The following is a 17,474-nucleotide window of genomic DNA, read 5'->3' on the forward strand; positions in this document are numbered from 1 at the left end:
CCAATCGGGCTCACTCAACCCCTCGGGGTAACTCAGCCAATCCGGGCCACTCAGTCCCTCGGGGTCACAGCCAATCGGGGCCACTCAGTCCCTCGGGGCCACTCAGCCAATCGGGGTCACTCAACCCCTCAGGGTCACTCAGCCAATCGGGGTCACTCAACCCCTCGGGGCCACAGCCAATCGGGGCCACTCAACCCCTCGGGGCCACTCAGCCAATCGGGGCCACTCAGTCCCTCGGGGTCACTCAGCCAATCGGGGCCACTCAGTCCCTCGGGGCCACTCAACCCCTCGGGGCCACTCAACCCCTCAGGGCCACTCAACCCCTCGGGGCCACTCAGTCCCTTGGGGTCACTCAGCCAATCGGGGCCACTCAGTCCCTCGGGGTCACTCAGCCAATCGGGGCCACTCAGTCCCTTGGGGTCACTCAGCCAATCCGGGCCACTCAGTCCCTCGGGGCCACTCAGCCAATCGGGGCCAGTCAGTTCCTTGGGGTCACTCAACCCCTCTGGGTCACTCAGTCCCTCTGGGTCACTCAGTCCCTCGGGGTCACAGCCATTCGGGGTCACTCAACCCCTCAGGGTCACTCAGCCAATCGGGGTCACTCAACCCCTCGGGGCCACTCAGCCAATTGGGGCCACTCAGTCCCTCGGGGTCACTCAGCCAATCGGGGCCACTCAGTCCCTCGGGGTCACTCAGCCAATCGGGGTCACTCAGCCAATCGGGGTCACTCAGTCCCTCTGGGCCACTCAGCCAATCGGGGCCACTCAGTTCCTTGAGGTCACTCAGCCAATCGGGGCCACTCAGTTCCTTAGGGCCACTCAGCCAATCGGGGTCACTCAGTCCCTCTGGGCCACTCAGCCAATCGGGGCCACTCAGTTCCTTGGGGTCACTCAGCCAATCGGGGTCACTCAACCCCTCTGGGTCACTCAGTCCCTCTGGGCCACTCAGCCAATCGGGCCACTCAGTTCCTTGGGGCCACTCAGCCAATCGGGGTCACTCAGTCCCTCTGGGCCACTCAGCCAATCGGGGCCACTCAGTTCCTTGGGGTCACTCAGCCAATCGGGGTCACTCAGTCCCTCTGGGCCACTCAGCCAATCGGGGCCACTCAGTTCCTTGGGGTCACTCAGCCAATCGGGGTCACTCAACCCCTCGGGGCCACTCAGCCAATCGGGGCCACTCAATCCCTCTGGGTCACTCAGCCAATCGGGGCCACTCAGTCCCTTGGGGTCACTCATCCCCTCAGGCCTTTCAATCACATCATGGCTGATCTGGATCTCAACTCCTTTTCTCCGTATCCCTTAATACCCTCAGCCAACAAAAATCCGCCAATCACAGTATTGAACGCTCCAGTCGACCCCAGCATGAATTTTTTGGGGGAGTGAGATCCATAATTTTCATGACCTTTCGTGTGAAGAAGTGCTTCCTGATTCCACTCCTGAATGGTCTAGCTTCAATTTTAAGATTGTGAACCCAGGTTCTCGATGGGCATGGTTACTAAGCAACCTCTGTTCAACGCCAGTTAGCTCAGAGAGGCTGCAGTGGGGTGCAGGACCGTGACAATGATGCAGTAACAGGTCTTCTCTGGGGCTGGTACTGAGGCTCACAGTTGTGCAGAGCAGAGAAGTTTTACTCTGGACATAACTGGGCGACCCCGGGTGCAGACCATCATCTCCCAAGATGGACAGATACCATCATCGACTGGCTGCATCTGGTCTCAAAGAGCCTGGTACTGATACTAGGTGGCTGAAATGAGAAGGCCCTGGTTTAGTTCTCCCCAGGGTCCTGAGCCCAATTAACCTTAACCCTTTAACCACCTGTACTGAAAAACAGACGATCTGCTTGTAACCACATTTCTGTCTGTGGGAGCTTGCTGTGCGCAAATTGGCTGCCACGTTCCCCTTCATTATAACAGTGACTACACTTCAAAAAAGCGACTCATTGGCTGTCAAGCACTTTGAGACATCCTGAGGTCGTGAAAGGCGCTATAACAATGCAAGTTCTTTCCTCCTAATGTCTCATCTGAAAGATGGCCTTTGGGGAGCAAGAGGGGAGCTGAGAGAAACCTCAGCCATCATTAAAATAACAAGACAAGGAAGCTGGTGAGGGAGAGAGGGAGGGAGCTGGGGGCATGGAGGGGAGAGAGACTTTCACCAGTGATCAGTTAAACTCCCTGCATATCCTTGGGTACGTGGTCTAAAGCAGAGGTTCTTATAAGGCCCTTAACTCCCATGTTATAAAAATTCCACTGACACCCCCCCCCACACCCGTAACACAAGTATTCTTTTCTAAAAAAATTCCTTAATACAATTGATCAAATATATTTATTAGTTCTGTTTTACTTAATATGAAACTTGTTGCTGCTGTGACATCAGATGTGGTCAGATCAGTAACAGCAGGTCAGAGGCTAGGAATCCTGAGGCCAGTAACTCACCTGCTGACTCCCCAATGCCTGTCCACCATCTACAAGGCACAACTCAGGAGTGTGATGGAATACTCTCCACTTGTCTGGATGGGTGCAGCTCCAACAACACTCAAGAAGCTCGACGCCATCCAGGACAAAGCAGCCCGCTTGATTGGCACACCATCCACAAACATTCACTCCCTCCACCACCGACGCACAGTGGCAGCAGTGTGCACCATCTACAAGATGCACTGCAGCAATGCACCAAGGCTCCTTAGACAGCACCTTCCAAACCTGCGAGCTCTACCCACTAGAAGGACAAGGGCAGCAAATACATGGGAACACCACCACCTGCAAGTTTCCCTCCAAGTCACACCCCATCCTGACTTGGAACTATATCGCCGTTCCTTCACTGTCGCTGGGTCAAGATCCTGGAACACTGTGGGTGTACCTACACCACATGGATTGCAGTGGTTCAAGAAGCCAGCTCATCGCCACCTTCTCAAGGGTAATTAGGGATGGACAATAAATGCTGGCCTGGCCAGCGATGCCCACATCACAAGAATGAATACAAAAAAAGAACGAGCTGGTTTGAGGGCTGAAGTGATATATTGCAGCTTCAAACCTTCTTGTGTCTATGTGAGCATGAAGCTGAGTTACTGGCTGACTGCTGAACTGAATAGTCCTGGTGTTCGAGTGCGGTTTGAAAAATTCATTAGAGAGGGAACGATGGTTGTGCAAGGCGTACAATCAACACCTTCTCTGTTTATTTCTGGCAGACCCCTCGAAATCTTCTCGCAGATACCTAGGAGGCCACAGACCCCCGGTTAAGCACCCCTGCATGAGAATACAGCACCGAATCATAATAGGAGCAAGATTACTCTGTCACGGCTAAATTATGAGTTGTGAATTCTTGCCAAACAGGGGCTAGGCTGAGACTGCCTAAACTCTTCACTATTCACACTCTCTCAGCTGTGGGAGTATGGAGATTCACCCCATTAGTCATGTCCCATGTTGTAAGCATTTAAGACAATTGGCAAATGAACTGGGGGTGGGAGAGATAAGTCAAGGATTTTTTTTTACACGGTGAGTCGTGATCTGGAACGGGCTGCCTGAAAGAGCGGTGGAAGCAGATTCAATAGTAACTTTCAAAAGGGGAATTAGATAAATACTGGAAAAGGACAAATTTGCAGGGCTGTGAGGAAAGAGCAGTTGGGAGTGGGACTAATCGGATAGCTCTTTGAAAGAGCTAGCACAGGCACGATGGCCGAATGGCCTCCTCTGCTGTGTCATTCTATGTTCGAATCCTTAGTATGATGGGGGGAACGCCTCTGCTCGATTAAGTTTCTACATGAACTTTTACTGCTTTATGTTACATTCCTGTATGTGGGATTGCTGCCCAGATTCTAACCTGGTTACTTGAAGTTAAAATATAATATTATGACTGATTGTCCGAATGATTTGAGAGCACAACCTGTGTGCTGATGTGAGAGCAAAGCAGACAAAATACTGTATCACATTTCTGTTGTGTCTACTCCATCTCTGTGATGTGTCTTGCTGCTGACTATCCTGTCCTGTCTTAGCTGTTTCTAACTCTAGCACAATTCACTGCTGTCTCTCCGTAGCATCGTAGAGTCAGGGCTGGACTCTCTACTTTCGGTTGTTTTAAACCTCTTCCGTCTCCATTGTGACTCCATTGCAGAACTCCCTGTTCTCCTTCCTGCTCTCACTCAGCCAGGACAGTGAGACACTGGAAGGATCTCAGAGTAGAAAGACGTTAGCCTCTGCTCTGAGCAGGAGGAAATGGAAGAAACAGAAGAGGTGAAGGAGAAGCTACTTGCCAGAAGGTAAGATAAAGAGAAATGAAACACAGGAACAGGCGAAAGCCATTCAGCTCCTCGAGCCTCTTCCACCATTCAATTAGATCATGGCTGATCTGTATCTTAAATCCATCTACCCACCTTGGTTGCAAATCCCCTTAAACCCCTCACCCAACAAAAATCTATCAAACAAAAGCAAAATACTGCAGATGCTGGAAATCTGAAATAAAAACAGAGTGCTGGAAATACTCAGCAATGGAGAGAGAAGTAGAGTTAACATTTCAGGTCTGTGACCTTTCATCAGAACTGGCAAAGGTTAGAAATGTAACAGGTTTTAAGCAAGTGAAGGGGGTGGTGGGGTAGAGAACAAAAGGAGAAGGTGTTTGATAAGGCAGAGGGTCGGAGAGGTTAAATAACAAAACTGTCCTGGGACAAAGGCAAAGAGTGTGTTAACGCTTGTGGTGAAAGACAAAGCATTAGCCCAGAGAGAGTGTCAACAGCAGAATAATGAGCAGCAAAAATCTATCAATCTCAGTTTTTAAATTTTTAGTTGACCTCCAGCCTCAACAGTTTTTTGGGGGAGAGAGTTCCAGATTTCCACTCCCAGTTGTGTGAAGGATAGCTGGTGAAAATTAACACAGAAAAAGACATATGGTGTTAAAGGAAGAAAATGAACAGGGCAAGATGGAGAATTAAACACTGGAATACTGAATCAACATACCACGTCACCTGAGGGCACTGCCTTCACTGTCATATTTTGTTATGACATACTAGTACCGAGCATTAAAGAAGGAATTTGCATTTATATAGCATTCTCGGGATGTTCCCAAGTACAAAATCATCTAGACTTGAGGTTAATAGGAATGTTTTTATTCCCTATTCAGCAACTGATGTGTGCATTACACTCCCGTTTAGAATGCAGGATGGATGGAAGTGCCAGTGACAGCTACCAGTTAAGGTCTAGCATGGAGTATTGGATTAAGTGGCTGTCCTGTGGTTTATCTGATGGTGTCCTTGGGAAGATCTAGGGAGAAGCTTGCTCTGGAGATTTCACGGGTTGGCAGATTTTTGCAGAAGGGACAGATTGCACTCCATCTGTCTTATTTGGTAGAGCTCTCAACTCCGATTCCAAAAGTTGTAGGGGTTCAAGCCTCGCTTGGGAATTATAGTCTAGGCTGGCACTCTGCTGCTGTGTTGCAGGAGTGTTGGACTGTCGGAGGAGCTGTCCTTTGTTAAATTGAGGGTTTGCCTGCCCTTTTAAGACCCTGTGGCAGTTTTGGTCCCATGGCCACTGAGCATTCATTAACTGCTCTGTATGGGATCTTGCTGTGTACAATATGGCTGCCATGTTTGACTGCACAGCAGTGGCAGCAGTTTTTTGAAATGCGACACACTTTGAGATTTTCTGTATAAATACAAATCTTTCCTACTTCTGGTGGCTTTGAATGTTTTTTTTTTGATCTACAATTCCTTCCATCCAGCCTGTAATCTTGAGGAGAAACTGTAGGGTTGGTTTGCTCAAAGGAGATCAAAAAGGCCCCAGGGGCCGCCTTAATGCAGTCATAACTTTGTCATCCTGTGATGTTTTATGTAATTTTAAAAGAGAACTTTATATTTAAACATGGAAAATGCAGCTGGCCTGATCGGAATCCTAACGTGCCAAATGGTGGATAGTCCAAATCTCCAACTCTGCTCACTTTTCCCTTGCGAGTTGCCCTGGATGGAGGAAACTCCTCCTACCCATGGGGGAGGGGAGTCAGGAATGAGAGGCTGTTTCTGGTTGGTTCTTGCACTGGACAACCCCTGATGACCAAAGCAGATGTTGCCACAAGTTGTGAAGTAGACCATCCCCACTGGGCATGGGCAGAGATACCTTGTAATACTTCGGATATAGTGAGGCCTTGAGACGACAGGAGAAGACACCCTTTGCAGAGCCTGTGAGCTTCACCTGGTGACCACATGATGTCTATTTGCTTCCATGGTCAGTGCTGCTTCCATCTGCATTCCAAAATACAAGAAAACAGAAGCTACCTCCGTGGGAGGGGGAATAGCTTCACCGAAATAATTGGGAAAAAGACAATGTTTCAAAGACTTTCTTGAAAATGAAACCCTGACAACAGTTAGGACTTGTGAATAATGAAAAAGTGTCATCTCTAACATTTATATACATATCCAGACAGAACCCATTGACCCCTGTGCATGGGATACATTCTGAGAAGGATGGTTTTAAGAAAGAATTGCATTTATATAGCACCTTTCTCCACCACTGGACGTCCCAAAGCACTTTACAGCCAATTAAGTACTTTTGGAAGTGTAGTCTCTCTTGTGATGTAGGAAACGCAGCAGCCAATTTGTGCACAGCAAGCTCCCACAAACAGCAATGGGACAGATGATCAAATAATCGGTTTACTGTGACATTGTTTGAGGAATAAGTTATGGCCAGAACACTGAGGAGAACTCCCCTGCTTTTCTTACAAAGAGCAACTGAGGGATTTCTTTTACCCCAGAGGGCAGACAGGGCCGTGGTTTAACATCTCACCCAAAAGACATCTGCTCCGACAGTGCAGCACTCCCTCAGTACTGACCCTTTGACAGTGCAGCACTCCCTCAGTACTGACCCTCCGACAGTGCAGCACTCCCTCAGTACTGACCCTCAGTGCAGCACTCCCTCAGTACTGACCCTCCGTCAGTGCAGCTCTCCCTCAGTACTGACCCTCTGACAGTGCAGCGCTCCCTCAGTACTGACCCTCTGACAGTGCAGCACTCCCTCAGTACTGACCCTCTGACAGTGCAGCACTCCCTCAGTACTGACCCTCTGAGTGCAGCACTCCCTCAGTACTGACCCTCCGACAGTGCAGCACTCCCTCAATACTGACCCTCTGACAGTGCAGCACTCCCTCAGTACTGACCCTCTGACAGTGCAGAACTCCCTCAGTACTGACCCTCCGACAGTGCAGCACTCCCTCAGTGCTGACCCTCCGACAGTGCAGCACTCCCTCAGTACTGACCCTCCGACAGTGCAGCACTCCCTCAGTACTGACCCTCCGACAGTGCAGCACTCCCTCAGTACTGACCCTCAGTGCAGCACTCCCTCAGTACTGACCCTCCGTCAGTGCAGCTCTCCCTCAGTACTGACCCTCTGACAGTGCAGCACTCCCTCAGTACTGACCCTCTGACAGTGCAGCACTCCCTCAGTACTGACCCTCCGACAGTGCCGCACTCCCTCAGTACTGACTCTCCGACAGTGCAGCACTCCCTCAGTACTGACCCTCTGACAGTGCAGCACTCCCTCAGTACTGACCCTCTGACAGTGCAGCACTCCCTCAGTACTGACCCTCCGACAGTGCAGCACTCCCTCAGTACTGACCCTCTGACAGTGCAGCACTCCCTCAGTACTGACCCTCCGACAGTGCAGCACTCCCTCAGTAATGACCCTCCAACAGTGCAGCACTCCCTCAGTACTGACCCTCCGACAGTGCAGCACTCCCTCAGTACTGACCCTCTGACAGTGCAGCACTCCCTCAGTACTGACCCTCCGACAGTGCAGCACTCCCTCAGTACTGACCCTCTGACAGTGCATTACTCCCTCAGTACTGACCCTCCGACAGTGCAGCACTCCCTCAGTACTGACCCTCTGACAGTGCAGCACTCCCTCAGTACTGACCCTCCGTCAGTGCAGCACTCCATCAGTACTGACCCTCTGACAGTGCAGCACTCCCTCAGTACTGACCCTCCGTCAGTGCAGCACTCTGTCAGTACTGACACTGGGGAGTGTTGGCCTGGATTTTTGTGCTGTAGTCTCTGGAGTGGGATTTGAACCCATGACCTTCCGACTTGCTGCACTATGCAGTCTCTTTTGGCTCATTAGAAAAGCAGACATTTCCTGGAACATTTTGTGTGAGTCAGTGAGCCGTTACCATTTATAGAATTTGCTGTAAAAATAATGAGGCGACAGTGGGAGACGCTTTCGTCGAGTTTGTGAACTTAACCTGGTGGCCAACAAGGGAGACTTTGCTGTTCACTTTCGTGCAGCTTGCTGATTTACGTGTCGTGTTGTGTGTTCTGTTTATATTCCAACATACAAGAAGATGTTAATAAACTTGCAGAAAGGCCGTGTAACTGAATTTCAATACAGATCAATGTGAGGTGCTGCATTTTAGTTTGAAGAATAAAGAGGCCACACACATCCTGTCTAATGGGATAGAGGAACAGAGTTGCAGATAAACAAATCACTAAAAATAGCGACAATGATTATTAAGACCATCGTAAAAAGCAAACAAAGCTCTGGGGTGCATTTCTAGATGAATAGAATTGTAAAGCAGACAAGTTATATTCAGCTTGTATAGAACTTTGGTTAGGCCACATTTGGAGTTAGCGTGCACAGTTCTGGTCTCCGTATTAAAATAAGGATAACGGAGCACTGGAGGAGGTGCAAAAAAGATTTACAAGAATGATACCGGAATCAAGAGGTTATACCCATCAGGAAAAGCTTGGGCTCTTTTCTCTAGAAAAGAGAAGGCTGAGGGAGTGATCTGATAGAGATCTTTAAGATTATGAAAGGGTTTGATAGGGTAGATGTAGAGACGTTTCCCCTTGTCGGGGAGATCAAATCTAGGGTGTTTGGCATTCAATGTAATTTTAAGTGTGGGACTAATGACTGCCAGCATTTGAATTCCTATCAGTGTGTCTAGACCCTGAACCGCCAGCCCCTTTTACAGTGGTGTCTGCTCACACTGTTGGGGAAAGTAACAGGGGAAGGATGGGTGAAAGGAGAAGAAATGTAGGAACTCAGCTCTCACTGGGATTTGCACAATCACACCTTTTTAGTGATGACCTGTGACCTCTGATCAGGTGGAACAAAATTTGATCAGAACCTCAGGTTGCCAACACTCTAGAAATTGAAGACCAAACCCAGGAGAAAAATCGTCGAGGCACTAAAAAATAATAGCTGTGCGGGTTTTTTTTAAATTTTCTTTGAACACTCTTGTTTATTAGTTATTAAAATATTGGAGCTGGACAAGAACAGGCTGTTTGACTGATTCATCCAATTGGGTAATGCAGAGTCTATTTGCTTTCTGATTGGCTGCGAGAAGTTGGGGCGCCATGACGATGGACGTGCCAGGTTGGAAGCAGGAGGTCACGGGATAAAACCTCCAGGAATATGTCCAAACAGAGGTGGCAACTCCTAACTCCAAGGCTGTAACTCAAGACCAACTGGGTGAAAATGTGAGGTGTTCTCTGGCTGTACGGCGCAGGATGGAGTTATACTGCACTTGGTGCAACCACCGACTGGCGTGAGACGGCCTCCCAGAGAGGAGCTGTCACCTCCTGTCCTGCTAGTTTCCTGGATACACTCCACCCAGAATCACCTGGCAACGCTGACAGTATAAGTCAAGGCACAGCTGAGCCGACAGGGAGCTCAGCCTATCAATTGTTTTAACAGACAAGCCCGTCTTCACGTAATGGAGAGGTTGCAGGAGAAGGATTCTGGCCAAAAGCTTCAAAATTTACAAAAAAACACGGGCAGCCCTGAGACTGAGAGGCTTTTGTGTCCCTCTTGGACTAAGAGAGGTGGCAGTTCAGAATGATTACTCCATTGTGGTTTCTCTTAAAAACATTTATTTACATTAAGCATCTGGCTCTAAGCACCAGATTCTCAAATGTTTATATTGAGAATTTTCCAGAACAAATTTTACTCCCAAGTTTCAAAGGGTGTTTTTTTTTGGGGGGTGGGGGGAATGCAGAGAGGGGACTTTGAAGATTTTTGGGTTAATGGGCCTTATCACCTCTCAGCAGACAAAAATATTTTCTTTCTAAAAATCTGTAGCTTTAACCTGTTAAAGCAATTTATTTCGAAGTCTTGGTCCTTGTGACAACCAGGAGCAAAGGTCTTTTTCCTATTGGGAAGTTTCGTTGGGTTACAATTGGCTGCCCTCCAGTATCGTAGATTTCCATAGTGTGAGACAAGAAAATCAGCAATGCTGGGCTATTTGACTATGTGGTGCATCACTGGTGACCTCAAACCGGATGTCACTTGACATCCCCACACATGTCCTGCAGGAGGAGTCACTCTTGTTGTTGATCAGGAGTAGGCAAAGTCACTGGTGACCTTTCAGAGGGAAATTTTCCATCCAACTCCTCGATCTGCTCTGTTATTCAGTTAGATCATGGCTGGTCTGTATCTGAACTCCATCTCCCCACCTTGGTTCCCTATCCGTTAATCCCTTTTACCCAACAAAAATCTATCAATCTCAATTTTGAAATTTTCAGTTGACCCCCAGCCCTCAGCAGTTTTTTGGGGGAGAGAGTTCCGGATTCCCACTCCCCTTTGTGTGAAGAAGTGTTTCCTGACATCACCCCTGAATGGCCTGGCTCGAATTTGAAGGTTCTGGACTCCCCCCACCAGAGGAAAATAGTTTCTCTCTATCGACCCTATCAAATTCTTTAATCATGGTAAACACCTCAATTAGGTCACCCCTTAATCTTCTAAACTCAAGGGAATTACAAGCCCAGTCTATGCAACCCATCGATCAAAGGGTATGGGGAGAAAGTGGGAACAGGTTATTGAGTTGGATGATCAGCCATGATCATGATGAATGGTGGAGCAGGCTCGAAAGGCCGAATGGCCTACTCCTGCTCCTATTTTCTATGTTTCTGTCATTCTAGTGAATCTGTGCTGCATCCTCTCCAAGGCCAATCGATCTTTCCTGAGGTGCAGAACACCTATTGTTATTTTTATCTCTTCCGAGCAGTGAGGGTACTGAGCCCAGGAGAGTGGCTATTGATTTCCTAGCAGAGACTGGCACAGGTTGGGGATTGAGGCTGGCTCATTATGGCTCTGTGCCCCTTCCTCCCCTCCCCCCTCACCTCCTCTCTCCCTCAGCCTCCAAAGCAACAACCTGGAGAAAGCTGAGACTCAGAGAACACTGACACTTTAAACAGATTAAAAAGAAAAGCCATGCACCCAGTGACTCAGTGTGAACATGTGGAAAAATCTTTGGAATGTTTGCGTAACCAATCAGAATTAACTGGTTTCTGGTGATGCTCCTACTCGTTCCCAAAGGTTTCCAGGAATCGTCCAGGTTTGATTCATGGCCTACGTGTTGGCCAATCAATTGCAGCGTTTCCCAGGTGTTTTGGTTTACCAATATCTGTTCCTCCATTTTGTTAACCGTGACAGATCTAATCCGGGTTTCCTCTCCTCTCTCCATATCCCTTATTTAAATGAGCTTCCTCCCTTTTAAACACCTCAGTTTGTTTCTGCATCTGTGGTCTTCTGGGCAGGCCATTTCATAATGCCACAGCCTTTGTATAGAGAATTATTTTCCTGATTAGCTCTAATTCTAAGCTGAGGGGAAGACCATTCTCTACCTCCCCTATCGGTTCCATTCATTACTTGTCACACAACAACAACTTGCATTTATATACCGCCTTTAACACAGTAAAACGTCCCAAGACGTTTTACAGGAGCAAACAAAATTTGACACCGAGCCATGTAAGGAGATATTAGGACAGGTGACCAAACGCTCGGTCAAAGAGGTCGGTTTTAAGGAGCGTCTTAAAGGAGGAGAGAGAGAGAGGTGGAGAGGTTTTGGGAGGGAATTTCAGAGTTTAGGGCCCAGGTATCTAAACTGGCAATTGGGGAAGCTCAAGAGACCAGAATTGGAGGAGTGCAGAGATCTGAGAGGGTTATGGGGCTGGAGGAGGTTACAGAGATGGGGAAGGGGTGAGGCCGTGGGGGGGGTTTTGAAAACAAATTTTGATAATTTAAAAATGGGGGTGTTGTCGGACTGGGAGCCAGAGTAGGTCAGTGATGGGTGAACGGGACTTCAGATTCAGAAAACAATTAGAAAACCTTCTCGGCTCCAAGAAAACAACCAAATGGGTCCACATGAGACCCGGGACTAGAAAGGGAAAGGAAACAGACCAGGTCTGTGATCTTGATTACTCTCTGGTGACTACTGTTGGACAAGTGTGTACATGGATTGTTGCGTGAATGTGCTCCAGTATTATTCACTTCCCACTCCAAATCACTGGCAGGCTTGGTCCTGAACACTGGCGACTTGGGAAGGCACTGGAGGAGAACAGTAACAGTGCACCTAGAGCATGAGTGAATGCAACCAGGGGAAAACTGGACCAATTGGGATGGAGTGTCTGATGGAAGTCATTGATGTTTGTGGGAGCTTGCTGTGCACAAATTGGCTACCACATTTATTATAACAGCGGCTACACTTTCAAAGCACTCTGTTAGCAAAAGTCACTATATAAATGCAAGTCTTTCCTTCAGTAATGTCCATGCCCTCTGGCTAACAATGTGTGGGCACTAAATATGCCTTTGACAGCAATGATTTTGTTCTAAGTCTCTGGAGTGGGTCTTGAACCCATGACCTCCGACTCTGAGACGACAGTGCAACCCACAAAGTCAGACCTAAGACCTGAACATGTCCGTGTGAGGTTTCTCTTCCCTCTTATGTTCCCATGTGGTGCGAGGAATAAAACTCCCAATTTGGTTGTGAATCTGCCGTTCAGGCACGCTGAGGCCCACAGTGTCCTCTCAGAGTGTGTGGAGTTTGTTGGCATCTTAATGAAACCCAGACCAGGGGTCTCCGAGCACAAAGATTCTGATCTGTAGAGCACGATTAACAGAAACAATCTGTTATTCAGCAGCATATTCATTACATACCCTCCACTCCTTAATCCTCTTGGCAATTCTGAGCTGATCTTTTCCTTCAGGGCAATTGTTCTGATGTTCAGAGTTTCTGATAGATATGTAATGAGGCATTTGTAGCATTCATAATTCTAGCCTTCCCAACATATTTAATCCTTGCTCCCTTACTAGGAGATTTATGTTATATGACCAGAGGGATAAACAGGTTTGTAAAGTCAGTTCATAGAGTCATAGAATTATACAGCACTGAAACAGGCCCTTCGACCCATCGTGTCTGTGCTGGCCAACAAGCACCTATCTATTCCAATCCCATTTTCCAGCACTTGGCCCAGAGCCTTGTATGCTATGGCGTTTCAAGTGCTCATCTAAATACTTCTTAAATGTTGTGAGGGTTCCTGCCTCTACCACCTCTTCAGGCAGTGTGTTCCAGATTCCAACCACCCTCTGGGTGAAATTTGTTTTCCTCAAATCCCGTCTAAACCTCCTGCCCCTTACCTTAAATCTATGTCTCCTGGTTATTGACACCTCCACTAATGGAAATAGTTTCTTCCTATCTAACCTATCATTGCCCCTCATAATTTTGTATACCTCGATCAGATCCCCCCTCAGCCTTCTCTGCTCTAAGGACAACAACTCTAGCCTTTTCAGTCTCTCTTCATAGCTGAAATGCTCCAGCCCAGGCAACATCCTGGTGAATCTCCTCTGCATCTTCTCCAGTGCAATCACATCCTTCCTATAGTGTGGTGCCCAGAACTGTACACAGTACTCCAGCTGTGGCCTAACTAGCGTTTATACAGCTCCATCATAACCTCCCTGCTCTTATATTCTATGCCTTGACTAATAAAGGCAAGTATCCCATATGCCTTCCTAACCACCTTATCTACCTGTGCTGCTGCCTTCAGTGATCTATGGACAAGTACACCAAGGTCCTTCTGACCCTCTGTACTTCCTAGGGTCCTACCATCCATTGTATATTCCCTTGCCTTGTTAGTCCTCCCAAAATGCATCACCTCACACTTCTCAGGATTAATTCCACCTGCCACTGCTCCACCCATCTTACCAGCCCTTCTATATCATCCTGTAATCTAAGGCTTTCCTCCTCACTATTTACGACACCACCAATTTTCGTGTCATCTGTGAACTTACTGATCATACCTCCCATATTCACATCTAAATCATTAATGTACACTACAAACAGTAAGGGTCCCAGCACCAATCCTTGTGGTACACCACTGGTCACAGGCTTCCAATCGCAAAAACAACCCTTGACCATCACCCTCTGCCTCCTGCCACTAAGCCAATTTTAGATCCAATTTGCCAAATTGCCCTGGATCCCATGGACTCTTACCTTCTTAACCAATCTCCCATGCGGTACCTTATCAAAAGCCTTGTCCATGTGGACTGCATCAACTGCTTTACCCTTATCTACACATCTGTCAGAGGGTCAGTACTGAGGGAGCGCTGCACTGTCGGAGGGTCAGTACTGAGGGAGCGCTGCACTGTCGGAGGGTCAGTACTGAGGGAGTGCTGCACTGTCGGAGGGTCAGTACTGAGGGAGCGCTGCACTGTCAGAGGGTCAGTACTGAGTGAGCGTGCACTGTCAGAGGGTCAGTACTGAGGGAGCGCTGCACTGTCGGAGGGTCAGTACTGAGGGAGTGCTGCACTGTCAGAGGGTCAGTACTGAGGGAGCGCTGCACTGTCAGAGGGTCAGTACTGAGGGAGTGCTGCACTGTCAGAGGGTCAGTACGAAGTGAGCGTTGCACTGTCAGAGGGTCAGTACTGAGGGAGCGCTGCACTGTCGGAGGGTCAGTACTGAGGGAGCACTGCACTGTCGGAAGGTCAGTACTGAGGGACCGCTGCACTGTCGGAGGGTCAGTACTGAGGGAGCGCTGCACTGTCGGAGGGTCAGTACTGAGGGAGCGCTGCACTGTCCGAGGGTCAGTACTGAGGGAGCGCTGCACTGTCCGAGGGTCAGTACTGAGGGAGTGCCGCACTGTCGGAGGGGCAGTACTGAGGGAGTGCTGCACTGTCGGAGGGTCAGTACTGAGGGAGTGCTGCACTGTCGGAGGGTCAGTACTGAGGGAGTGCCGCACTGTCGGAGGGGCAGTACTGAGGGAGTGCCGCACTGTCAGTGGGTCAGTACTGAGGGAGTGCCGCACTGTCGGAGGGTCAGTACTGAGGGAGTGCTGCACTGTCGGAGGGTCAGTACTGAGGGAGTGCCGCACTGTCGGAGGGGCAGTACTGAGGGAGTGCCGCACTGTCAGTGGGTCAGTACTGAGGGAGTGCCGCACTGTCGGAGGGTCAGTACTGAGGGAGTGCTGCACTGTCGGAGTGTCAGTACTGAGGGAGTGCTGCACTGTCGGAGGGTCAGTACTGAGGGAGTGCTGCACTGTCGGAGAGTCAGTACTGAGGGAGTGCTGCACTGTCGGAGGGTCAGTACTGAGGGAGTGCTGCACTGTCGGAGGGTCAGTACTGAGGGAGTGCCGCACTGTCAGAGGGTCAGTACTGAGGGAGTGCCGCACTGTCGGAGGGTCAGTACTGAGGGAGTGCTGCACTGTCGGAGGGTCAGTACTGAGGGAGTGCTGCACTGTCGGAGGGTCAGTACTGAGGGAGTGCTGCACAGTCGGAGGTTCAGTACTGAGGGAGTGCTGCACTGTCGGAGGTTCAGTACTGAGGGAGTGCTGCACTGTTGGAGGGTCAGTACTGAGGGAGTGCTGCACTGTCGGAGGTTCAGCACTGAGGGAGTGCTGCACTGTCGGAGGTTCAGTACTGAGGGAGTGCTGCACTGTCAGCTGTGCCTTTCCAGCCGTTAGTGATTGGGGCAGAAATTATCTCAGAATTCAAATATAAGTTGGCTTTTGAGTTGTGAACCAATAGGGTTGCCAACTCTGACTGGGTGTATTCCTGGAGAATTCATCACATGATCTTCTCGCTCCAAACCCCACTCTTCCCCCATTGGTCCATCCTCAGAGTGCCCCGTCTTCCAACTGCCAATCTTCGTTACCCAATTGGGTCATTATTAACTGTTGGTCAAATAGTCTTTTTTACCAACACTGCTGTGATTTTTTGTCTATTGCTCCCAGTGAAATCCTGATGAATGTTCAATGAGACTCCAGCACAGTCCTAAGCTATTCAACTCAGCAAGTCTTCACACCTGAGACCCATTTGTGTCTGTGTTTCTCATTTTGCTGGTTGCCCCTGAATTGTGTGGGCCTGGAGGTTTTGGAAAGGGCCTATTCCTGGCATTGCTGCCTCTTCGGGGGACAAATTCTCAATCAAAGTGCCAAAGATCCATTGTGGAGATTAAGGGCAGTAGTGATTTAAATCCTATCTGTTAATTCTGAGGATCCATGGCCCATAATTACGTGGCCTGTGAAGGCAGAACGATTGGACACGACGACACAGAATTGATCTCAATCACTAGATGTCACTCGATCATTGGTAATTTGAGGATCTTTGGATTTGTAAACCTCCTTTTGCTCTGCATGGTTGCGAAGGCGATATCTTTAAAAAAAAAGTACATTTCCCAACATTGCAAAACTTTCAATCCCAACTTAATTATGCGAAAGGCAAAGTTATTGAAAGGTGGTAGATGCTGAATGGTCAAGTCCTTGATTTAAAGTGGAATATTCAATGGGTCAGTCCAGAATTAACCAGCCTGCACAAAAAAGCTTAACAGAAGGGTTTCAATCGAGTAGACAGAGAGAAACTGTTTCCAGGGGCAGGAGGGTCGGTTATCAGAGCGGCACAGATTTAAGGCAATTGGCAAAAGAACCAGAGGGGGAGATGAGGAGAATTATTTTAACGCAGTGAGTTGTTGTGATCTGGAACGCGCTGCCTGAAAGGGCGGTGGAAGCAGATTCAATAATAACTTTCACAAGGGGAACTGGATAAATACTGGAAAAGGAAAAAAAAAATGCAGGGTTATGGGGAAATAACAGGGGAGAATGGGATTAATTGTTTAGCTCTTTCAAAGAGCCAGCTCAAACATGATAGGCCGAATGGCCTCCTTCTCAGGCTTGCCCTCAAACAGAATACCAGGGCTGTAAACCTTTCTAGTTTGCTTTGTTAATCTGCTGATTGGCTATCAATGATGTAAATGGTGTCCAAGTCATGAGCAGGTATTGACAAACCCAGAGGGAGACTCCCTCCCTATTTCCCCAACCCCACAGCGTGTTTCAGCTCCTTGAGACTAGACATACACTAGACATAGAGCATCCATTAGGATGGGTTGGGATCAACAGATTGTTCCTAATGTGAAACTGATTTGAGATATTCAGGTCCTGAGTTGATGTCAAGATCCAGTTTAAATAATGATTGTATTAATATATTCTCGTGAGTTTGAATAGGAGCCAGAGAATACACTGCTTTCAGTGAAATCTTTAACCTAGATTGTTAATGGCAACAGTTTAAAAGTCTGCAATGTAATGAGACCCTGATTGAGTTCCACTATTCCCAGGAGACCGGATTACTTTCATTTTGTTGATGGGTTTTAATTTCTCTCTTCCTCGACCTTTCCAATGATTTTCTGAATTCAGCCTTAGCTACTATCCCTGCGCAATTTATGATTCCATTCAGCTGAAAA

General features: G+C 48.4%; 1 protein-coding gene across 5 annotated transcripts in view; it reads left to right on the forward strand.

Annotated features, from left to right (window-relative positions):
* The window catches only part of LOC137352989 (pleckstrin homology domain-containing family G member 1-like), a 143,925-nt gene that overhangs the window by 49,739 nt on the left and 76,712 nt on the right, over positions 1–17,474 (forward strand). The window contains exons 1-2 of one of the 5 annotated variants that reach the window (XM_068018843.1): positions 3,427–3,487; positions 4,104–4,248. The exons of 3 other annotated variants lie outside the window; for them this stretch is intronic. The gene's annotated coding sequence lies outside the window, so the exon portion shown is untranslated. Of the gene's footprint in view, positions 1–3,426; positions 3,488–4,103; positions 4,249–17,474 lie in introns of those variants that run through there. One more of the 5 variants, XM_068018842.1, reaches the window with a different exon arrangement.

Source organism: Heterodontus francisci, chromosome 40 (assembly GCF_036365525.1).
Source record: "Heterodontus francisci isolate sHetFra1 chromosome 40, sHetFra1.hap1, whole genome shotgun sequence".
NCBI classification, from domain to species: domain Eukaryota; kingdom Metazoa; phylum Chordata; class Chondrichthyes; order Heterodontiformes; family Heterodontidae; genus Heterodontus; species Heterodontus francisci.